Here is a 23244-nt window from a genome sequence, read left to right on the forward strand (position 1 = left end):
GTACTGAACTGCCTGCAGAACTCCTTCCTAAAGCTCTCCCAAGAGGTGATGGAGTCGGGTTTGAACTTCCAGTACCACTCCTGGGCAGTGTCTGACAAGGTGGTGGGGAAGACTCTGCAGCGGTAGTCATCACTCACCCCAAGCAGCTCCATCTGATCTTCGAACTTTCCAACGTGTCTCACCAGGTCTGCCTTTTTTGTATAAACTGGCAATACCGGCGCTTTGTATTTCCTTGGTGGTTGGGCTGCTCTTATTCTAGCACAAAAAGGGCTACCACTTCTGTGGTCTACCGGATCTATAACTGGTTGTTTTGAAAAACTTTGTACTGCCGCCGTCAAAGCATCAAGCTGGGCTTGGATGCCCGGGGCCACTGCTGGGGACGCATCCTCGAGACCACTTGGTCGGGCACTCCTATCTGGCGTACCATCATCGAGTATTTTTACTCGACTGGTGGGACGGATTGGCTCCTGCCCTTCGATCGGAATGGTCCTCCTTCTGTCATCAATGACGTCCCTTAGGTCCTTCTGAGCAGTGTTCTTTCCCAACCGGTCGAACACCGTACTCCGAGTCTTCTCGGAAGGTCTTCTAGGTGGAGCGTGCTCTTTGCCATTACGCTGGTTGGGATGCCGTGGTGGCTTCCCCGTTTGAGCCGGTTGATCCTCTCCTCCTCGTCGGTTATTATTCTTCTCCTTCGACTAGTTGGTGTGGTGACTGTCAGCTTCATCACGCCCATGTCCATCTTTGAAGTGGGAAGTCTCTTTGCCACGAGGAGCTTTGTTGTGCCCCTGGTCAGAAGGTGTTTTCTTACTGCCTGACTTATGACTCCCTGACCTGGAAGTCTCTGATCTGTGGCTCCTTGAGGGGGTCTTGGAGTTCCCCCTCTGGGTTGAGGCAGTGTGCGATCGGACTCCCTCTTCCTCATGACCAGGTGGGTTACCACCATTCCTGCCTGGCCTATCAGTTTTCTTATGACCAGCCTCTGTGGTTCTTGCCTCTGGGGTGGGTGTCACCCCAGGCGCAGCTTGAGCATTGGCTCGGGTCAATTGCATAGCTGCCTCCAGAGCAAGTGCAGCTTCGCGATGTCGCCTGTCGGCCTCCTCTTGCTGTCGACGGATCTCCTCGCTCCTAGCGTCCATATCCCGTCTCTGCTTGGCCATTTCCTCAGCAAAGGCCTCCTGCCTAGCACTGAACTGGGCTAGCTCCTCCTGGAACGTGCTCATGGTCTCCTGGAGCTCCTCAACTTCAGGAGCTACATCCTCAAGCACGACCCTAGGCTCATTCTCACAATCTTGAACGCTGGGACCCTCTGACCTGGCATGTTCCCTAGAGGTGCTTGCCTTCTTGGAGGCCGCGGTGGTGTTCTTAGGCGCCATATTGCTTCAGGGACTGTCTGTTCTTCTCTTCAGGCTCTCAATGAAAGCACCAATATGTTGACTGTGATTTTAGCCAACGACGTGAGAACGTCAAATACGACAAGCCTTCAAGAGAATATAAACGACAACAGACAGTTTTTTCAATGCAAATAAATAACACGAGATTTTTATAGTGGTTCAGCCCCGATAGTCGGTAATAGCCTAATTCACTTAGAGATTTTATTACTATATTCACACTCAAGATCAGATGGACCAGTGTCAACTGAGTTTCTTCAGTGTAAATATTCCAGAATACAAAAAAAGGGTTCTCTCCAGAAAAGCACACTTTCTCTCTCTAGAACACAGATTAACTCTCAATTTTCCAAAAAGTCCCTTTACGATCCTCCCAACCCTCATTTATAGGCCTGGGATTCTCAACTGATATCCCCTTTAGATTGGGATATTTTATTATTCACCTTATATTTATATTACAATAAATGTTTAAAATACAACTGATCCCTAAATTCGAGTGAGGAGTGAGAGATTCCCGAGTGCCTAGACCAATTCTCACTGAAGTCGCTTCGGGGAGTTTGACGTAGTCTCACATGCATGTTGATTACTCCTTCGAGCTTTCCGTAGGCCAAAGGTGATATATGCATGGCTCTCCTCGGACCAAGGTGGTCTGAACCAACTCCTTTTGCACCTTACCTCGGGCAAGTCCGAGGTAACTTCCTCCATGGCATGTCCGATCGGACATGATGGCCTTCTCCTCGGTCTAAGGTGGTCCGAACCATCCTCTTTGGCATCCCACCTCGGTCAAGTCCGAGCCTAATTCCTTCAATCAAGGTCTGATCGGACCTTGTAATCTTCTCCTCGGACCAAGGTGGTCCGAGCCATCCCTTTCATGCCTTCCCCTTAGACCAAAGTGGTCCGAGGCACTTTACCTTGCATTTCTCCTCAGACAAGTCCGAGGAAACTCTACCATGGAATGTCCGATCGGACATGATGTCCTTCTCCTCGGACCTAAGTGGTCCGAGCCACCCTGATTGGCACTTCACCTCGGACAAGTCTGAGGCATCTCTTCCCTTGCGATCTTCACCTATACCCGATCGGACATGATGTGGTTTTCCCTTGACTGAAACCTAAGTCCCAAACTTTGGCCTGCACGGGACCTCTTTCCCTTAGTCACTCTCTTTGGACACGTTCGAGCCAACACCTAGGAAACCTTGAGAGGTTTACCTCGGACACACTCGAACCAAAATATCAAGAGGCTCCTCAAGCTAAGGTCCGATCAGACCTGTTGCTTTTATCCCTCGAACCAAAATCCAAACCCCTCCTTCAATCTTCTTGGACTTGGTTTCAAACCAATCTCTAGGGTCTTCAAACTGGGGTCTGAGCCAAGCAACCCTTAGACCAAATATTCTCTTCGGTCGAGTGTATTTAACTTGATTATGGCACCTCTCAAGCAGTCCAATTTTTAACTGATGCATTGGGCTACCGCTAAGCCAGATCACCCAACTAATTCATGCCATTTGCAATTTTATTGCCAAATCATCTTTTCAAATTTTTGGGATAACACCATCCTTTATTCTCTAAGTGCCCACATACTTCTTGAGGTGTAGAGAACATTGTGGAAGAAGATCATTTATTTTACGAAAAGATGACAATGACACTAGATACTCATCAAGAGGTATGTTCTTTATTATTTTCTTGTTTTATGATTAATGTATGTATATTAATGGATCCGCATATTTAAAAGTAGTTTAACTATGTTACAAAAATTTTGTAGTACGCTGGGCCAACCTATCACTATTCCCGTGTGTATTAGAAAGCTCGTTCCTAACAATTGGTATCAGAGCGATCATTAATCTCTGCATGCATTAATTACTGTGTGGGCATAATACACATTCTTATGTTATCATAATATGTGTGAATGGATGGATGTATGTATGTTTAAAGTTCGTTCTTAAGGGTCGTTAATTATATGGTGTTTTGGGTTTAGGAATTGTTCTTAAATTTCTAGATGAAAAATGTAACCCATTTTGGGGGAAATGGATTTTTTTGTAATTTCTAGATGAAAAATGCATAGGTCTTGCATCTTTTTTATCTATTTAAATAATGGGCGTGATTAATTTTAGCCCATAATTATAATTTTTTTTTGTTGAGAATTAATTGTTTGAGCCCAAATTCAAAAATGGGCCTAATAACTTGTTGTACATTAAAGCCCAAGTTAATTATTCCTAAAATTTGTTTAAAATTATTAAAAGTTATTTTAATTCAAAATTAAATGGATAAATGACTTAATGGATCAAGACTACTCGTGAAGGCCCAAAGCTGAAGATAGAGATCTCTTTAAGTTTTATTTAGTTTCTTACATTTTTGTGTATAATTTTGCAAGTGTTGTAATTTTTCTAGAAATACCCAAGACACTCGGCCCGCATTTATTTATTTATTTTATTAGTATTTATTTATTTAAATGTTTGAATGTGATTAAATTGTTTAATACTTTATCATGCATTTTTCACATGCCATACATATTACCCACACAATATTTAAAATTAGCATACATCTTATATGAGTAGAAACATGCCTTAGGATTGTCATTTGTGATTATATGCTTTATGTGATGGACCATATAGTAATAAATCTAGTTTTAACCAATTCAAGAGCGGAAATTGATTTTAAATGTAGTTTAATTTCTAGTATTTAATAAAAAAAATTATTAAATAAAAAATGATATTTCTAGTAATTATAACAAATTAAAATTGAATTGATTAGGGCATAGTTCTATAATTTTAATTTTGCTTGATTGGATTAGTAATTATTAGAATATCATTTGGTAAAAATATATAATTTTATTTTTACAAACTAATTAAAAAGCATAGGATGTTTTGAGAAAACACATATTTTAAAATAGTGAGTGGGAGAAGGAGTTATGACAATAAGTCACATGGTCTCCATTATTAGTTAACACCGAGGTAACATGGAGAGGGCCTCGCGACACCATTGCTTGTGTCCTCCTAAGGAAGGCTTCCGACTGTGTTATTCTCAAGGCAAACTTATTTTTTAAGAATATGATTTAATGATGTATTTCAAGTTTGACTGACCCCAAGGCACACTCTTGAGTTAAGTCATTGATCTAAAATAATGGGTTACACTCACAAGGTACATTAGGCTTTCGAGCGGACTAGTGTATCCTTGACCAAACAAGCGATTGTTTATAAGTTAAAAGAGAAATGTTGATTTAAGTTTTCACTTATAAATTTGAGAACTTGTCTCAAAATTAATATGAAATTAGTTTGACCTACCCTAAGGCTGGTCCATTAATGTTCAAATTAATTAATCATGGAATTAGTAATTATTTTTTATGTGTTCGTTAATTGTTGCATTCATGCATCACGTTTACTATTCCAAAAATTACTGGTATTTATTATATGCATAAATTCATTTTTGTTTATTTATTTATTTTCAGCAATCATGTCGAGCTCAAATCCTGTATCTTCTTTACTTGCTAATGACAAGTTGACTGGTGAAAACTACATGAAATGAAAATAAAACATGAACATTGTATTAATATGTGAGAACCACAAATTTGTCTTGACTGAGAAGTGTCCTGAAGTCCCTCCTGCTACTGTTGCAAAAACTGCAAGGGGAAAGTTTGATAATTGGATCTTATCAAACAACAAAGCAAAGTGTTATATGCTTGCAAGTATGAGCGATGCGCTCAGAAAGAAGTTTGAAGACACTGAGAATGCTTATGAGATTTGGGATTCCCTTCAATATATGTTTGGGCAGCAGTCAGATCAGTGCAGGCATAAGACCACCAGATGCTACATGACTAAGAAAATGAAGAAATGAGTTTCTGTTAGAGAACATGTATTAGACATGATCAATATAATGCACGATGCCATTATCCATGGGGAAACCATTGATGAAAGGACTCAAGTGAGAATTATACTTGAATCACTTTCTCCAGCTTTTAAAGGTTTCACAACCAACTATGTCATGAACAAATTAAAATATAACACGACACAGCTGTTGAATGAGTTGCAAACTTATGAATCTCTTAACAAAGGTTCTGAGAAAGAAGGAGAGGCAAATGTTGCTGATTTTGGCCCATCCCCTTCAAAGGCTAAAACCAAAAAGAGGAAAAATGGATATGGAAAGGACAAAGAGAAAGAAAAAGACAAGAATTCAAAGAAGCCTAACAAGTCATCCAAAGGCAAAGAGAACAAGAACACCAAGAGCTCCAAAAAGAAGATCCCTAAAGGGACTTGTTTTCACTGTGGAGTAGATGGTCACTGGAAGATAAACTGTCCAAAGTATCTCGCTGACCTGAAAGAGAAAAAGAAAGGTAAATTTGATTTACTTGTGCTAGAAGCTTGTTTAGTGGAAAACAATTCCTCATCCTGGATAGTAGATTCATGAGCCACTAACCATACTTGTTTTTCTCTACAAATTCTTAGTTCAACGAGGAAGCTTGCTGATGGAGAGGTGACTATAAGGGTAGGCAGTGGTCAGATTGTTTCTGCAACAGCAGTTGGAACAGCCTGTCTGGAATTTGAGAAGAATAAATTTCTTATTTTAGAGAGCGTTTATTATATTCCTGGATTTTATAGAAACTTACTTTATGTTTCTATGTTGCAAGAACAAGGTTTTAAATTTTCATTTAATAATAATTCGATTGTTATTTCGAGAAATGGTTTTAAGATATGTTCTGCAAAATCTATTGATGGGCTTTATAAACTGCAAGCTAAAGAGAAATCTGCTTATACTTATAAATTATTTAAAACAACTAATCCTAGATCTATTAAATGACAAAAGACTGATTCCGATAGTGAAACATATCTGTGGCACTTAAGATTGGGCCGTATTGGTCTAGATAGAATTAATAGGCTTGTAAAGGATGGTCCTTTAAGAGAACTATATATTGGGTATCTCCCTGTTTGTGAATCCTATCTAGAAGGCAAGATGACCAAGAGACCTTTATCTGCTAAAGGTTCAAGAGCTGCAGAACCATTTCAGCTGGTACATACGGATGTTTGTGGTCCACTTAATGTACAATCAAGATGAAGTTATGAATACTTTGTCACTTTATTGACTATTATTCAAGATATGACTACCTATACTTAATGCAAAGAAAATCTGAAACTTTTGAAAAGTTCAAAGAATTTCGAGTAGATGCTGAAAAGCAAATAGGTAAATCACTAAAAGTTCTTCGATCTGAAAGAGGAGGAGAGTACTTGGATTTTGAATTCAAGGACCATCTGCGTGAGCATGGTATTCAATCCCAACTCACAGCACCTGGAACGCCACATCAAAATGGTGTTTTAGAAAGATGGAACTGAACGTTACTAGATATGGTAAGATCAATGATGAACTTCTCATCATTACCACTGTCATTCTGGGGGTATGCGATTCAATGTGCTCTATACATGTTGAATGTTGTTCCATCTAAGTCTATACAAAAGACACCCATGGAATTATGGAATGGATGTAAACCTAGTTTACACCATGGAATTATGGAATGGTGGAATTATGGAATGGGGTGTCCTGCACACGTGCTTAAAGGAAAGACTGGGAAGTTGGAATCACGCTCTGAAGTGTGCATGTTTGTGGGATGTTCCAAAGAGACTAGAGGTGGAATTTTATATAGTCCCAAAGAAAATAAAATATTTGTATCAACAAATGCAACTTTTCTTGAACATGACTATGTTAATAACCACAAATTTCACAGTAAGGTTGTGCTGGAGGAGATGGTCTCGAATGAAGTTGCAAATTCACTAGGAACAACCAATGAAAAATGGCAAGAGGAAACTGCTAGTTCTAGTCAGAATAGTAGAGAGCCTCGTCGTAGTGGGAGGGTTAGTAAGTAACCCATACGCTATGAACACGAAGTTCAAATGCTTGTGTCTGACACAAACAAAGACGATCCATTGACATTTAAAGATGCAATGAATGATTCTGACAAGGACAAATGGCAAGACGCCATGAACCCAGAAATGGAATTGATGTATTCCAATTCCGTCTGGGTTCTTGAAGATCCACCTGAGAATATCAAACCCATTGGTTGCAAGTGGATATTCAAGAAGAAAAGAGGAGCGGATGGGAAAGTAGAGACTTTCAAAGGAAGGCTTGTAGCCAAAGGCTACGCACAGAAAGAAAGGGTTGATTATGAAGAAACTTTTTCTCTTGTAGCCATGCTAAAATCCATTCGTATACTCTTATCCATTGCTGCATGCATGTATTATGAGATTTGGAAAATGGATGTCAAAACAACTTTTCTGAATGGCTACCTTGACGAAACCATTTACATGTCTTAACCAGAAGGGTTCGAAGTAAAAGGTCAAGAGAAAAAAGTTTGCAAGCTTCTTAGGTTCATCTATGGACTCAAACAAGCTTCTAGATCTTGGAATCTTATATTTGATGACACAATTAAAACGTTTGGTTTTGAACAAAACGTTGACGAACCATGTCTCTATAAACAAATCAAAGATGGTGTAGTATTCCTTGTTCTTTACGTTGATAATATATTACTGATTGGCAATGATGTAACACCATTATCAAAGGTAAAGAACTTGTTAGCTGAACAATTCCAAAGGAAATATTTAGGAGAAGCCAAGTATGGTATGGGCATTAAAATTCTTAGAGATAGACATAACAAAACTTTGACACTGTCTCAAGCAACTTGTATTGATAAGTTGCTAGAATGCTTTAATATGCAAACCTCCAAAAAGGGTGATATGCTAACCTGTTCTGGAGTAGTCCTTTCCAAGGAGTAGTGTCCCAAAACACCTTAGGAAGAGGAAGATATGAGACAGTATCCCTATGCCTCAGCGGTAGGCAGTCTAATGTACATCTTGTTGTGAACAAGACCTGACATTTGTTATGCAGTTGGGATAGTCAGTCGTTATCAATCCAATCTTGGATTGAGTCATTGGATTGCAGTGAAGAATATTCTCAAGTATCTTAGAAATACTAGAGATTATATGTAACACCCTGGATAACCAAGATCGTTACACTGTGTGTTTAAAAAGGTGCAAGACTTGCTAATCAAGTCATTTAGTTGAAAATGTGACACTAAAACCATTAACGAACTAGGGTTAAAATATTTTGGTCATAAAAGAAAATTTTCATTTAAATAAACGTTTGATATACGGGATCCCAAAAATAGGGTTTAAAAGATAGTTTACAAAATTTTAAAGTTTATGTACAACCACAAGCCACTATAATGGCAAAATAGGCCCTTTAGGGTCTCCTGTCCCTGTACCATCCCTCGGCCGTGGCGGCCGAGCAGCTGATCATGTACATTCCGCCCCAGAGCTCTCCAAATCTGGATTGGTCCAGCTTACCCTTGCCTTTGCCTGGACCACGTAGCACCCGTGAGCCAATTCCCAGCAAGAAAACCATATTATAGAGCATAATCAATAATCAGTAATCAAATAATTCACAGATCATCAATCAGATACTCAACATACCACATTGTTCACATAATCAGTGATATCAATCATCAAACAAACAATCTATCATTCAGGTAATTATCATGCCATAATCATTAGATTAACAACAATAAACATATCATACAATACCCAAGGTCGGCGCCCTTAGGCCGCACGATCTGTTTATCCCACTAACTCTGGCTCACATAGGCCGAGCTCAGTGATTATATAATTAACCTCAGCTACTAGTGGCCGAGATGCGTCCTGTGCACAAATATTAATTTCGACACTCTTAGGCCGTTTAATTCATGCTCACATGGCATAAGACCATCATACAACATTGCATACAAGTATAGGGAACTCTTAGTCCCAACATAGCCACATAACCGGGTGCAGTTTCTTACCTTTGATTCTGAGCGAAGAAGGTGAACTGGTTCCGAGCACGATCCCTAGCCTCGAGCCTTGGCGACAAACCTAGTCACAAGAGTCATTGATATCTATCAACTTCCAATCGGAAATAAAATACGTAGGGAGCAAAACTAGCCTCCGAGACCTCAATTTCTAATAAACCGAGCAATATAAATTGTCCCGAGCCCCTAGGTTCGAACACGAGAGCCCTAACAACACTAAGAACCCCAATAAAGCTTAAAACTCCTAGGCGGGTTGTGACTTGGCTCAGCAAGTCGCGACTTGCCCCAAGTCAGAGAGCATGCTTTCAAGCCAAAGGGGAGGCGGGTCGCGACTTGGCCAAGAAAGTCGCAGTGTGTCACGGGCCGGCTATTTGGGTACTCCAACTAGACAGAACGTGCGGCACTTGCAGACTCTTCAAGCTAGCAAGTCAGCCTACAACACACACCTACAGGCAAACAAGCTCAGTGGTTAGCCACATACACATCTCGGACATGCAACGGGCAATAGCGAAGTATGAGCAAGCACAAAGCAAGTCATTTCTAGGAACGTCCACACAACACAAAGCACACAACAAGGAAAGTGGCACGCAATGGCCCAACGAAGATAACAAACAAGTAACTCATAGGCAACAAGGAAGCACACAGGGGCAAGTATGGATAAATATTGTTTTATTAATATATAGCCTTGATAGGGCAAGGGAGTACACAACTTTGGCCCCTATCTGCTGATGGCCATGGTGCTTCCCTAAGTCACCAGGTCACCTCCCCCTAAGGATCCTTCTAGGGAAATAAGGTCTTCCCAGGAACATATATGATTTTTGTCTGGGAGGCATATGCCTAATTACAAAACTGCTACTACCCTATCCCATGAGGTTGCTTGGTGCAAGACTTAACTAATGATCAAGCACCAAGGCATGCTCACTTAAAAAATGGCCCCATGTGGGTGGGTCAAAGGGGCAGCACACCACACTCTCCCTCACTCAATCCTTCGGTGTCCTTGACGAAGTAGCTTGTAGATCTTCAATCTTTTGCGTGAGCTTCTTCAAATCTTCCGCCCTCTCCCAGCTGATCTCGTCATCTGTGAGCCCCTTCCATTTTACCAGATACTCTTTATGCTTTTTACGGTCAGTGGTGACCATCCTTTCCGCCAGGATTTCTTCAGGTTGACGCTTGCTCCTTGGCTGAATGATGACTCCTCCTCTTGTTGACTGGTTACGCTCTGGATTTGTTGGATCTTCATGATACAGCTTCAAGTTGCTGACGTGAAGGACTGGGTGTATCTTCATCCAAGCTGGTAGGTCGACTTTGTAGGAAGTTAGGCCAACTTTTGAGATGATTGAGACCGGACCCTCGTACTTGCGAACGAGTCTGATGTCTTTGTCCCCTCGGAATCTCAACTGTTCGGGCCTCAGCTTGATTAACATTAAGTCACCTGCTTTGAACTCCAGTGGTCTGCGCTTCTGATCTGCCCATTTCTTCATTCTTCTTGATGCTTTTTCTAAATAAGCTCGGGCAATCTCTGTCGTTTTCTTCCAGTCTTTTGTGAAGTGAAAGGCTCGCGGGTTCCGACCGCGATATTCATCCACTGTGTGGGGCAACAGTGGTTACTGTCCATTAACAACTTCAAAATGGCTCTTATTCGATGAAGAACTCTTTTGAGAGTTTAAGCAAAATTGAGCTACATCGAGTAGTTGCGGCCAATTCTTCTGATTGGCATTGACAAAGTGGCGCAAGTACTCCTCCAACATCCAGTTGAATCTTTCTGTCTGCCCATCTGTCTGCGGATGGTAGCTTGATGAAATGTTCAGTTGTGACCCTAAGAGATTGAATAGTTCGGACCAAAAGGTCCCAGTGAATCTTCCTTCTCAGTCACTAACAATGTTCTGGGGAACTCCCCAATATTTGACAATATGCTTGAAAAATTGTCTGGCTGTCTTTTGTCGAACAGTACTTCGACACTGGGATGAATGTTGCGTACTTCGAGAATCTGTCCACGACCACCAAGATCGCACTTAAATCCCCTGTCTTCGGAAGACTGGTGATAAAGTCAAGAGACACACTCTCCCATGGTCGGCTTGGGACTCGCAAGGGCTCCAAGAACCCATGTGTCTTGTTCCTATCGACCTAGTCTTGTTGGCAGACGAGACATGTCTTGGTGCACTCCACTACATCATCTCGCATTTGTGGCCAGTAGTACCCTTGCTTCAAGAGTGCGTGGGTTCTCTGCCACCCTGGATGACCTACCCACAAGGTGTCATGACACTCACTTAGTAATGTCCTCCGCAAATCTCCAGCTTTTGGAACATACAAGCGACCCCCTTTAGCCCACAGAAGATCATCCTCCACCCAGAACTGGCAAGTCTTGCCTTCTTTTACGAGCTTCAGGATGGTCCTGACAATCGGGTCTTTCTCTAGGTTTTCTTTGATGCGCTCCTTGAGTGGAGTGTTCACCACGCTAGCCGACAAACTAGCCAAGATCTTTAGAGTTGCCAATTCTACTTTGCGACTCAAGGCGTCAGCTGCCTGGTTCAAGCGTCCTACCCTATGCTCAAAACGGAAGTCAAATTCCGCCATGAACTCCTGCCATCGAGCCTGCTTAGGGGTCAGTTTCGGCTGAGTAAGGAAATGACTAACAGCTTCATTATCCGTCTTCACCATGAACTTTTACCCCAGCAAGTAATGCTTCCACACTCGCAAGCAATGTATAACTACGAGGATCTCCTTCTCCTGGGCAGTATACCTCCTCTTAGCTTCAGGTAGCTTTCAGCTCTCATATGCTACCGGGTGGTCTTCTTGTATTAGTACCCCTCCCAGAGCATAATCTGAGGCATCTGTCTGTACTTCGAAGGGCTTGCTAACATTTGGCAAGGCAAGAACAAGATCCTTCATCATGGCTTCTTTCAAACTCCCGAATGCTTCAGCACATTTCTCAGTCCACACCAAAATCACACCCTTTTTCAGAAGCTCGGTCAAGGGTGTCTCCTTTCTTGAGTAGCCGTCCACAAATCGTCTATAGTAGTTGGCTAGGCCCAAGAAGGAGCGAAGTTCTTTCACATTTGTGGCGGCTTTCCATTCTTGGATTGCCTTCACCTTCTCCAGATCCATACGAATTCGGCCACGTTCCACAACGTGGCCTAAGAACTTAATGCTCTCTTGTGCAAACAAGCATTTCTCGCGCTTCACATATAGCTGGTTCTCTCTCAACTTCTGAAACACTTGGAGCCAAGTGTTCTTGATGCTCTTCAATCGTGGTGCTATAAACCACGATATCATCCAAGTACACCACCACGAACTTATCTAGATACTCGTGGAATACTTGGTTCATCAGTGTACAGAAAGTAGCAGGTACATTTGTCAACCCAAACAACATTACTCGAAACTCAAATGCTTCGTATCGAGTAACACACATTGTCTTTGGTTCATCCCCATCTGCAATCCTCACCTGATAGTAGCCCAATCTCAAGTCCAACTTTGTGAAGTATTTGGCTCTACTTAGCTGGTCGAACAAATCAACGATCAGAGGGATGGGGTAGGTGTTGCGAACTGTCACCTTGTTGAGAGCCCTATAGTCGATGCACAGTCTCATGCTCCCATCGTGCTTCTTTTGGAATAGCACCGGTGCGCCAAATGGTGCCTTCGACGGTCTGATGAAGCCTGCCTCCAATAACTCTTTTAGTTGTCTCCTCAACTCTTCTAGCTCAGGGGGTGCCATTCTGTAAGGCGCTTCAGTTGGAGGTTTTGCTCCCGACACCAGCTCTATCTGGTGATCAATCCCCCTCTTTGGTGGCAAGGCCTTGGGGAGTTTATCTGGCATCATGTCCCCATACATCTTTAAGACCCTCGTAATTTCTAGTGGAACAATCTTTTCCACTACTTCTTCGAACACGGTGGGTACAGCTACATAAGTGGGCTCCTGCTTCCTCACACCCTTCTTGAACTGTAAAGTTGATAGAAGCTTCACACCAGGGGGTGGTTTCACCTTTGCAGGCACCATTGAAGGAGTCTCTCCCATTATGAGTAAGCTTCCAGTGGTAGGGATTGGAAGGGCACCTTTCTCGGTTAGAAAGTCCATTCCCAAAACTACATCGAAGTCGTCCATATGGACGACCACCAATTCAGTCTACCCCTCCCACGTGTCGATTCTAACTTTTACCCCTTTAGCCACGCCAGTTGTGGCCAAGGCCTTGGAGTTGATCGCTTTCATGCGGCCTGCATCTTTCTCCAGATTCAGTCCCAGTCGCTTTGCTTCAAGTTCAGAGATGAAGTTGTGGGTGGCTCCAGTATCAATCATCACGCTTTTGGCGGGCTTGCCATTGATAGTGGCATCCACGAACATTAGCCCCTTCCCTAGGGTCTTCTTCCCTTTTTCGCCATGTTTCTTGAGAGCATTCAACAGGCGGACAACGCCCATGTGCGGGTACTCTTCGTCTTCCTCTTCTCCTTCACCCTGTTGTTCTTGGCCAATGAGGCAATTCAGCTTGCCCCTGTAAGGGAAAACTTCCGACTTATGTGGGCCTTTGCAAAGCCAACAAGTTAGTGGCTTCCTCCCTGCAGTAGCATCTGTACCACTGGAAGAATTGAACTCAGCCGTCCTCTTATCTCCCCCACTCTTGCCCTGCCAGGACTTCCCAGACTTCTTACTCCCAGCGCTACTTGAGCTAGTTGGAGGAGTAGCCCTTTTCGGCAGGCTGCTCTCCAGAGTGTAATCTGTTAAGCATTCAGCAACAGCTTGAGCGGTGGCAAGATCAGACACACGCTATCTTTGAAGTTCTTGTTTGGCCCACGGTTTTAGTCCCTCGAGGAAGCAGAAGAGCCTGTCTACTTCGGACATGTCCTTTATATCGAGCATTAGTCCCGAAAATTTCTTCACATATTCTCGGACTGTCCCGACTTGATTGAGCTCTCTCAACTGGCGTCGAGTTATGTAAGCGACATTCTCTGACAGAAATTGCATCTTTAATTATCTCTTCAGGTCTACCCAAGATGTGATGGTGAACCTGCCATTCTTTATGTCATCATACTTGGTTCTCCACCACACCTTGGCATCCCCAGACAAATACATGGTAGCCATGGCGACCTTTCCGTCTTCCGAATCGGCCCGCACGGCTCTAAAATAATGTTCCATGTCGAAGAGGAAATTCTCCAAATCCTTTGCGTCTCTAGCCCCGTAATAGGGCCTTGGTTCGGGTACTTTCGCTTGTCCATATTCCATACCTATCGGCCTTGTTGTAGGGGCATTCCCAACCGCTCGCATTGTCAGGTTTACCTTGGCAGTTAGTGTAATGCCCCGAATCCTCCGATGTGGTTTAATGGCAGGATTAGTAGGCCGGGAGGGCCATAACTATTTAATTATGCCATTAAATGATAATATGCATGTTTATGTGAATTATATTATAATATGATGTTATACGCATGCATGTGGGTCCACATTTGAGTATTATGATATTTTGGTAATTTGGCCCATTAAGGGTATATTTGTATATTTGGGTGCATATTGTGATTTGTGAATGAGAATCCATTATTATGGAGATATATTCGAGCTATTCGGCATGAGACGGTCCTACATAATGGATTATCAGTTTTGTCACAACGGGGTCAATTATTGGGTCATAAGAATGTTTATTTGATGATAAATTGGGAGTTATTGAGATCAGGATGGAATTTTGGAAGTTTTGACTATAATGTCCCAGGGGGTGTTTTTGGGACCCCGAGCACTAGGTTTTATTTGAGGTTACTTAAGCTTGAAGTAGCTTGCCAGATGGAACGTACGTTAGAAAAACCTCTCGTTCTCCTTCCATAGTTCATTTTTACCGTTCGAAGCCTTTTCGAAGAAATCTCGAGTTCTAGGAGTCGGAATCAAGCGAGGATTGAGGCATAGAGATCCTAGGAAAGATTAGAAGCTTCTTGACCAAAGGATTTGATGAGAAACAACCTAATCGAAGGTAATCTAAGTTTAAAGTTTTGAGTTTTTAGAGTTTCTAAGCTTTGAATTGGACTTTGTGAATCATTGAGTTTTTGGCTCGATTGAACCTTGGGTTTTAATGGTTCTGGAGCATGGGGAAGCTTGGGAGCTTTGATTTTATGATTTGGTAATGTTTATACATGATTTTGGAGGCTTTGGGAGGTTGAAAATCGAGTTTGGGCATGTTCTGCGTTGGGCGCCGCGGCCCTGTTCTTGGAGAGCCGCGACCCTTGCTTGAAGAAGTAGGTGGGGAAGTTGTGCCTGCTGGGTGTAACATGCCGGCCTTGAGGGCATGTTACAAGCTAGGATGGTGCTCGGTCAGATGCGCACGCGAGGGTGCAGGCTGGTGGGCATGCTGATGCCTAGTTTGTACGGCAGTGGCATTTTCATAAATATCTTCAATTTTGCCCGGAAATGGACGGGACTTGGTAGGTTCCATATTGAAGGGTCAATGAACGCAATGGTATGATCGGATTTGGGAGATTCAGAGAATTGGCGAGTTGGAAGCCAAATATGTCTCCCAAGAAAAAATCATATATGTTTCTGGTAGAAGGCTAAAAGCTCAGAAGGCTCTTTGTAGGGGGAGCACCTGGTGTCAGCTCTCCACCACCCCCTGGTGCAGGTGCGTCAAGTGAGCTAATACTAGTTGGGAGGACTAGTAGGGCGGGCATATGAGGACCACGAGGGGACTCATATGTCTCCATGAGTAGGAGTACTCATGGACATTACCGGGCCGCCCCGGTAGGGCGTCGAAGTGTACTGCCAGAGGTTTAAGGATACAGTTCCCTTGGATTGCCGGGATGCCGCTTGCATGGAACGTGGCCCAAACCTTCGAGAGATGTCGTGGTGCGCCATGGCCATGAATCTTGACACGAGATGGCACGGGAAGTCATTCATGGGACTTGTTAGCATGCAAGCATTGGAGGGTGCACTATGCTTGAGTAGGACAGAGGTCCAGTGTGTGCTACTAGTCTGGCAGCCAGTCTCGAGGGCCTGCCAACATGCATGATGGTATGGTGCCTTGAGGATTAGACCATGGACGTATGGGAGTCCTTGGTCTGTGACGTGAGCTAATCGGATAATATCGAGTGGGACATGATGGGAGGTGTTGGCAATTCAGCTTGGTGTTGGCTCTTAGCCACACATGCTACCTTGACTTGCGAATGTCTGGGTGAGCATCGGTGTTGGGATTTGCCTTGCCATAGTGAGAACCTATGGACAGTGTGAGTGTCTTGGCTAGATAGCCTTGATGCATGATTGCACTCATAGATGCTTGAGAGCATGGCTCAGCGAGAGTTGTTCGAGAGACGGAAGTGTGCAGAGGCACACGGTCGCGCGAAAAATGTGCCCATTGTTATTCAAATTGTTGGAAGGCTGACCTTGGCTCAGAGGAGTCAAGGTGCCGCACGGGCATTTCCGCTATCAAAATGTCAGCCCGTGACACTGGGTGCCGCGGCCCTTGATGATGGGCGTCGTGGCCCTTGTTTCAGAGGTGGCTGGGGGTCACGACCCTTGATGCCAAGGCCGCAGCCCTTGAGTAGGGTTGAGCCCGTTTGAGTGTTTTGGCCCCGGGAACATGGTTTTAGGCCTCAGGATCACTCCTACTACCCGGATTAGTGGGGATTGATGTCTCGGAGGCTAGATCTTGGCTTGGGAATCCTTGATTATCATTTTATTGATGGTATCCTATAATGTGCTATGATTAGGTGACCACTAAAGGACTAAAAGCTAGACCGTTCTCAAGGGTTGTTCTTCTATTCATTCTAGCTCAAATCTGAGGTAAGAAAACTGCACCCTGTGTATGTGACATGCATGATTATTATTGAGGCATGTTGGTTGATAAATGTGGACATGGATTGCATATTAAATGATAGTGAATATTGTTTACTTGTATATGGTACTGACTAGTCAGGGATACTGACCTAAGAGTCAGAAATGGCAATAGCATCCTGAACGCAGGGCCGAATGAAGATTAGATCTAATCGATATCAGCATTGAATGGCTCTAAGGCATTAATGCTGGACCGACCCTAAGGTCGATGAAACTTATAAGCGCTTGGCTAGTCTAAGACTATTTACTCAGAGCCACGGCCTAAGGCTCAGGTGACCGCTTGTCACATGGCTAGGGAACGATGTTCCAGGGTTATGACTCTATGGTCATGATGAAGGTTATGTTGGTGACCAGTCACCATGCACCTATCCTGGTTAAGCTAATGAAAGGTTTATTTACCTGTTAAGCCCCGGTGACCCTATCTTCACAATGCTGAAGGGAGCTATTCCCAATTTAGTGACTTTTGCAACTGTCACCTATCTGTTTTGGACTGATAGTCCTAAATGATTATTATGATCATTGTTGATATTATATCATGCTATATTGTGTTTTCTTGTTGGGCCTCAGCTCATGGGTGCTATGTGGTGCAGGTAAAGGGAAAGAAATGGTCCCCCAGGCTTGAGTGGAGAGCTTAGGTGGTGATGTGTACATATGGAGCCGCTTGACCACCACGACCAAGGAGTTCTCAGAGGAACTAGGGGGTTTACCCTACTTTGCCGCTTAGGTCGGCAGGTTTGTAATGACCATTTTGTACTGTAACAACTTGTAAATGTTTTGAATAGCTCATGAGCAGTTATATACTTAATAAAAAATACCCTTTCCTTTTTATTGTTTTTCACCTTAATCTGTTAATAACACTTAGAGCACGTTTTTAACCAAAGGACTCGGGTAGCGGGTCAAATTTCCGGTTCACCGTAATTGTTCTGGGGTAACCAGGGCATTATAGTTAGCTCAGCCATTTCTTCTCTGAGCATGCCAACTGCCTCCCTACAGTCTTCCGTAGTGTCATTTATGGAAACTTCTTGTTCCTTCAGCATGCGCTCCACTGCCGCGATGCGCTCTTCCCACCGAGGGGAAACAAAAGTACTTGTTGGAGTGTTTCTTTTCTCCAACGCGATTATTCTGGATAGGAGAACATCATTTTCCTTTTCCAGCGCAACTATGCGATTGTTTGCATCAGACGATCCAGAGTTATGACTTGCAGAGGAAAGATCCTGGACTCTTTCGTCCAGGCCATCTAATTCCCCCAACCGCTTCTCAAGAGCTTCGATCCTCTGAGTGTTGCTTACCATAGTGTGTTTTGCCAAGCTCTTTCTAACCTGGCTCTGATACAAACTGTCACGGGCCGGCTATTTGGGTGCTCCAACTAGACGGAACGTCCAGCACTTGCAGACTCTTCAAGCTAGCAAGTCAGCCTACAACACACACCTACAGGCAAACAAACTCAGTGGTTAGCCACATACACATCTCGGACATGCAACGGGCAATAACGAAGTATGAGCAAGCACAAAGTAAGTCATTCCTAGGAACGTCCACACAACACAAAGCACGCAACAAGGCAAGTGGCATGCACTGACCCAACGAAGATAACAAACAAGTAACTCATAGGCAGCAAGGAAGCACACAGGGGCAAGTATGGATAAATATTGTTTTATTAATATATAGCCTTGATAGGGCAAGGGAGTACACAGCTTTGGCCCCTATCTGCTGATGGCCATGGTGCTTCCCTAAGTCACCAGGTCACCTCCCCCTAAGGAGCCTTCTAGGGAAATAAGGTCTTCCCAGGAACATATATGATTTTTGTCTGGGAGACATATGCCTAATTACAAAACTGCCACTACCCTATCCCATGAGGTTTCTTGGTGCAAGACTTGACTAATGATCAAGCACCAAGGCATGCTCACTTACAAAATGGCCCCATGTGGGTGTGCCAAAGGGGAAGCACGCCACACGGTGCGCCCCCAAGTCAGAGAGCTCCCTTGTCCAGAAGGCCACATGCGGCGCGGTGCCCCCCACGGTCAAGGTGCGCCCTGTGAACCCAGAGAAAACTTGGGATGAAGAAAGACATAGCGGAGTATGTTTCCAAGTGTCTAGTATGCCAGCAAGTGAAAGCAGAGCATCAGCGGCCTGCAGGATTATTGCAACCGCTTAGCATACCGGAATGGAAGTGGGATGATATAGCCATGGACTTCGTGACGGGTCTGCCAAAGACTAATAAGCAGCATGATTCTGCTTGGATAGTCATAGATAGACTAACCAAGTCGGCTCATTTTCTGCCTATTAAGACTTCTTATACGGTAGACCAATATGCAGACATCTACATCCAAGAGATTGTACGATTTCATGGAATCCCCAAGACGATAGTGTCAGATAGAGGATCAGTATTTACGTCAAGATTTTGGAGAAGCTTACAGCAAGCTATGGGTACTAAGTTAAGTCTTAGTACAGCTTTCCATCCTCAGACAGATGGGCAGTCCGAGCGTACGATTCAGATTTTAGAGGATATGCTACGCGCTTGTGTACTTGATTTCGGAGGATCATGGAACAAGTACTTACCACTGATCGAGTTCTCATACAACAACAGCTACCAGTCGACGATCGAGATGGCACCTTATGAGTTGCTATATGGAAGAAGGTGCCGATCACCGTTGCACTGGGACGAGGTAGGAGAAAGGCAGCTTCTAGGGTCCGAAGCTGTTAGACAAGCACAAGAAGCAGTAACGCTTATTAGACAGCGTATGCTTGCTGCTCAAAGCCGTCAGAAGAGCTATGCGGATACCAAGCGACGCGATGTGGAGTTCCAAGTTGGAGATCAAGTCTTCCTGAAGATATCTCCTATGAAGGGTGTCAAGCGATTTGGGAAGAAAGGCAAGTTCAGTCCCCGATTCATAGGTCCTTTTGAGATATTGGACAAAGTGGGACCAGTTGCATATAGACTAGCCCTACCGCCAGCACTAGCCGATAGTCACAACGTCTTCCACATTTCGATGCTACGCAAATATGTGTCAGACCCATCTCACGTCCTCAAGTACGATACCATAGCGCTCCAGAAAGACTTAAGTTACGAGGAACGACCGGTTAGCATCCTAGATAGGGGGATGAAGCAGTTACGGTCCAAGAGCTTTCCTATAGTCAAAGTCCTATGGAGCAATAGTTCTGAACGCGAGGCAACGTGGGAGTTGGAAGAGGACATGCAGAGCCGGTATCCGGAGTTATTTGGTAAGTAAATTTCGAGGACGAAATTCTTTTTAGTAGGAGAGAATTGTAGAGTCCAAGAACTTTACTTAACTAATTGTTTAGTAGTGTTATAGTATGTTTAGTGTTATCTTTGTTACTATGGATTTTTGGTTCAGATCGGGAATTATTTGGACACTCATAGTAGTACTTATAGATTTTCTAAGTTTAATCTATAGTTTAAGAATATTAAGTATAACCTAAGGTTTGATTATATGACTGATAATTAAGGATTATATTTATTATACTATAAGGTTTAGATATCAACCAATAGGATTTTAAGCACATGTTATGAATGGTGATTAAGGATTAAAGATTTTTGAGGATTTAATATAATAAGGAGTAAAGTTTGAATGTTATAGGGTCAGTCAGCAGCTTTGAGTACGTTGAGGGCTTAGTCAAGGCTGTTTACTCCATTCAAACTTAGCTAAAAATGTGTAATTTCGTGTTTAATTATTCAGCGTATGCCGATATATCGCAGCTATAGGGGGCGATATATCGCAGCACGTAGATACGGAAAACACGAGACGATGCACGGTCGCCTCGGGCATACTGGCCCAGGCGATATATCGCCTACAGGGGGCGATATATCTCCTCCTTCAGCATATGTTCAATTGTTTTTGAATTCTTTTCCTTTCAGCCATTCAAACTCCTCCATAAGTCCAGCATCTTTTGAACGAGTCTTCAGCCTCTGCTGAACGATTATTCAAATGATTTTCACCTAAAAAGCCATTATTTTTATTCAAGTAAAATCAAGATACTTTCATTCCCAAACTCTATAAATAGGACCTAGTACCCAGCCATTATTCACCATTTGCTCTAAGTTCAGAAGCTGCTAGTGTTAAGTGAGTGTGAGAGTGTAAACACTTGGTTTGGGGAAAAACTATAAGCTTAAACATCATAAGCTTATCAAACACTTTGGGAAGTGAGTTCTATAGTATTTCGGTGGAGGTTAGATTGATCTTGCAAATCTTTGAGGTAAACCCGAAACTCTATTTCATGTTATTTCCTTTCTCAAAACCTTCTACTTAGTCACCTCATTCTTATTTTGGTTAGGGAATCCAAGTTCTTAAGCACATAAGTTGTGGTAAGCATAATTCTCAATGGTTTAGTCTTCCTATTCATTTTCATCTCTTTCCTTCTTTCAACTCACTCTTGTTCATTATGGTTTTAGGAGTGTTCCAAAAGTCCCAACTCAGTCCATTATATCCGGTTACTTTGGTAAGGAAAATAGGCTAGAATCTATATGTTTATGTTTATGTTATCTTATGTGTTATGTTTTCATATGTTATGAATATGTTATTGATGTGTATGTTGTAGGCTTGGGCATATGCCCTATTTGACTAACAAGACCCCAAAAAGATTGTGGGCATAAGCCTATTTAGCTGGTAGGACCCCACTAATCTCATGGGCATAAGCTTGTTTAGTCTATGGGACCCCAAGTAATAATGGCCATTATAATAAGTGTATTATGTGTTATGATATGTCTTTACGTTATTATGAAATTGATGTGTATGACTATGTGTTAGATTTTTCCTTGCTGGGCATTAGGCTCACTCCTTTCTGTTTATGTGCAGGAAAATAAGCTTAGAGGCGGTAAGATTCGTGATGCTTGGAGGATGTGTATCGATGATGAATGGAGTCAAGGGTCCGAGCGTTATTCGATTCGAGGATGTAGTCTCATTTTATGTTTTCTATGGTTTTATGTGTATTTTCCACACCAATGATGTAATGTCTTTTATTTTAAATCATCTTTTGTTTTAAAGACAATGGGATCCCATAATCCTTCTTAGTATTCTGTTTATTTGTAAATAAGTCTTATTTTGCAAGTTACTCAATAAATTATGGTATTTTCATAAAAATGTAAGTTTTATGTATAGTTTCGTTAATGGTCCAAATAGTCTAGATTAGTGGGTCATTACAATTATATGCTTGTATATTCACACTACTACAAAAATGAGATTTCCCGACAGTTTTTAATTTTCGCTATTGAGCAACGACGACAGTCGACTAATTGTTGTATTTGCCTATGTCGTTATAGGGGTAGCTACGCCAATAATTATTACGTGTCGCCATTGCTGGCTACGCCGACAGTTATTAGGTGTTGTTGTTACTGGCAACGCCTACAGTTGTTAGGTGCACCATTGCTGGCAACGCTGACAGTTAATAGGTGTCGCCATTGCTGGCAACGCCAACGATTTTTTTTTTTGGACGGGCAATGCGTGCCCTTAAAAGTTATACTTTTAATTTTTTAAAAATTAATTTATATTTATTTTAAATTAAAAATTATAATTTAAATGAAACATTTGTATACAAATCTAAAAACTTATAGATTATAATATCAAAATTTTTACAAGGAGCTTATTATATTAACAATTTAATTGTTTTCTATTAAAAAAAACTAACTTTCAATTAAAATTAATCTATCTATCACATACAATGGTAGAACACAACAAAACTATATACGTAAATAAAAACCTTACTGTACATAATTCTTACAAGCAAGAAAGAAAATAATACCCAACAACTTGAAGAAGAATTTCTTGTTGCCTTGGTTCTCTTATGTAATTGTCTTGGTTCTCTTAAATATCCAAGTAGAGTTTTAGCCTACAATACATAGTAAATACCATTAAAGTCAAACCAAAACTAAAATAAATAAAGAACTTGAGGTTGAAGAAGAAATAAAAAGGATGACATAGATATTAAAAGTGCTCAAGCTAGTTAGTTTATCAAATCACATAGACATTAGTAAACTAAATTACCAATCATTCATAGCACATTAGCAAATATACAATAAACAATGAGAAATTAATATACATATAAATACATGCACTGTGTAGGTAATATGCATCAGATTCTAAGTCCATAGTACTTAGCAAGAAAAGAAAAGATAATATATTTATAAATTCAAAGTTATTTGCGCAAACTTTTAACTAATGTATTACAAGATATGATATGCTTAATTATATATTAATTTCCTTTTTGTTTGGAGTCTAACAGAGCACTAAATTAATACA

This window comes from Humulus lupulus, chromosome 3, assembly GCF_963169125.1.
Source record: "Humulus lupulus chromosome 3, drHumLupu1.1, whole genome shotgun sequence".
NCBI classification, from domain to species: Eukaryota; Viridiplantae; Streptophyta; class Magnoliopsida; order Rosales; family Cannabaceae; genus Humulus; species Humulus lupulus.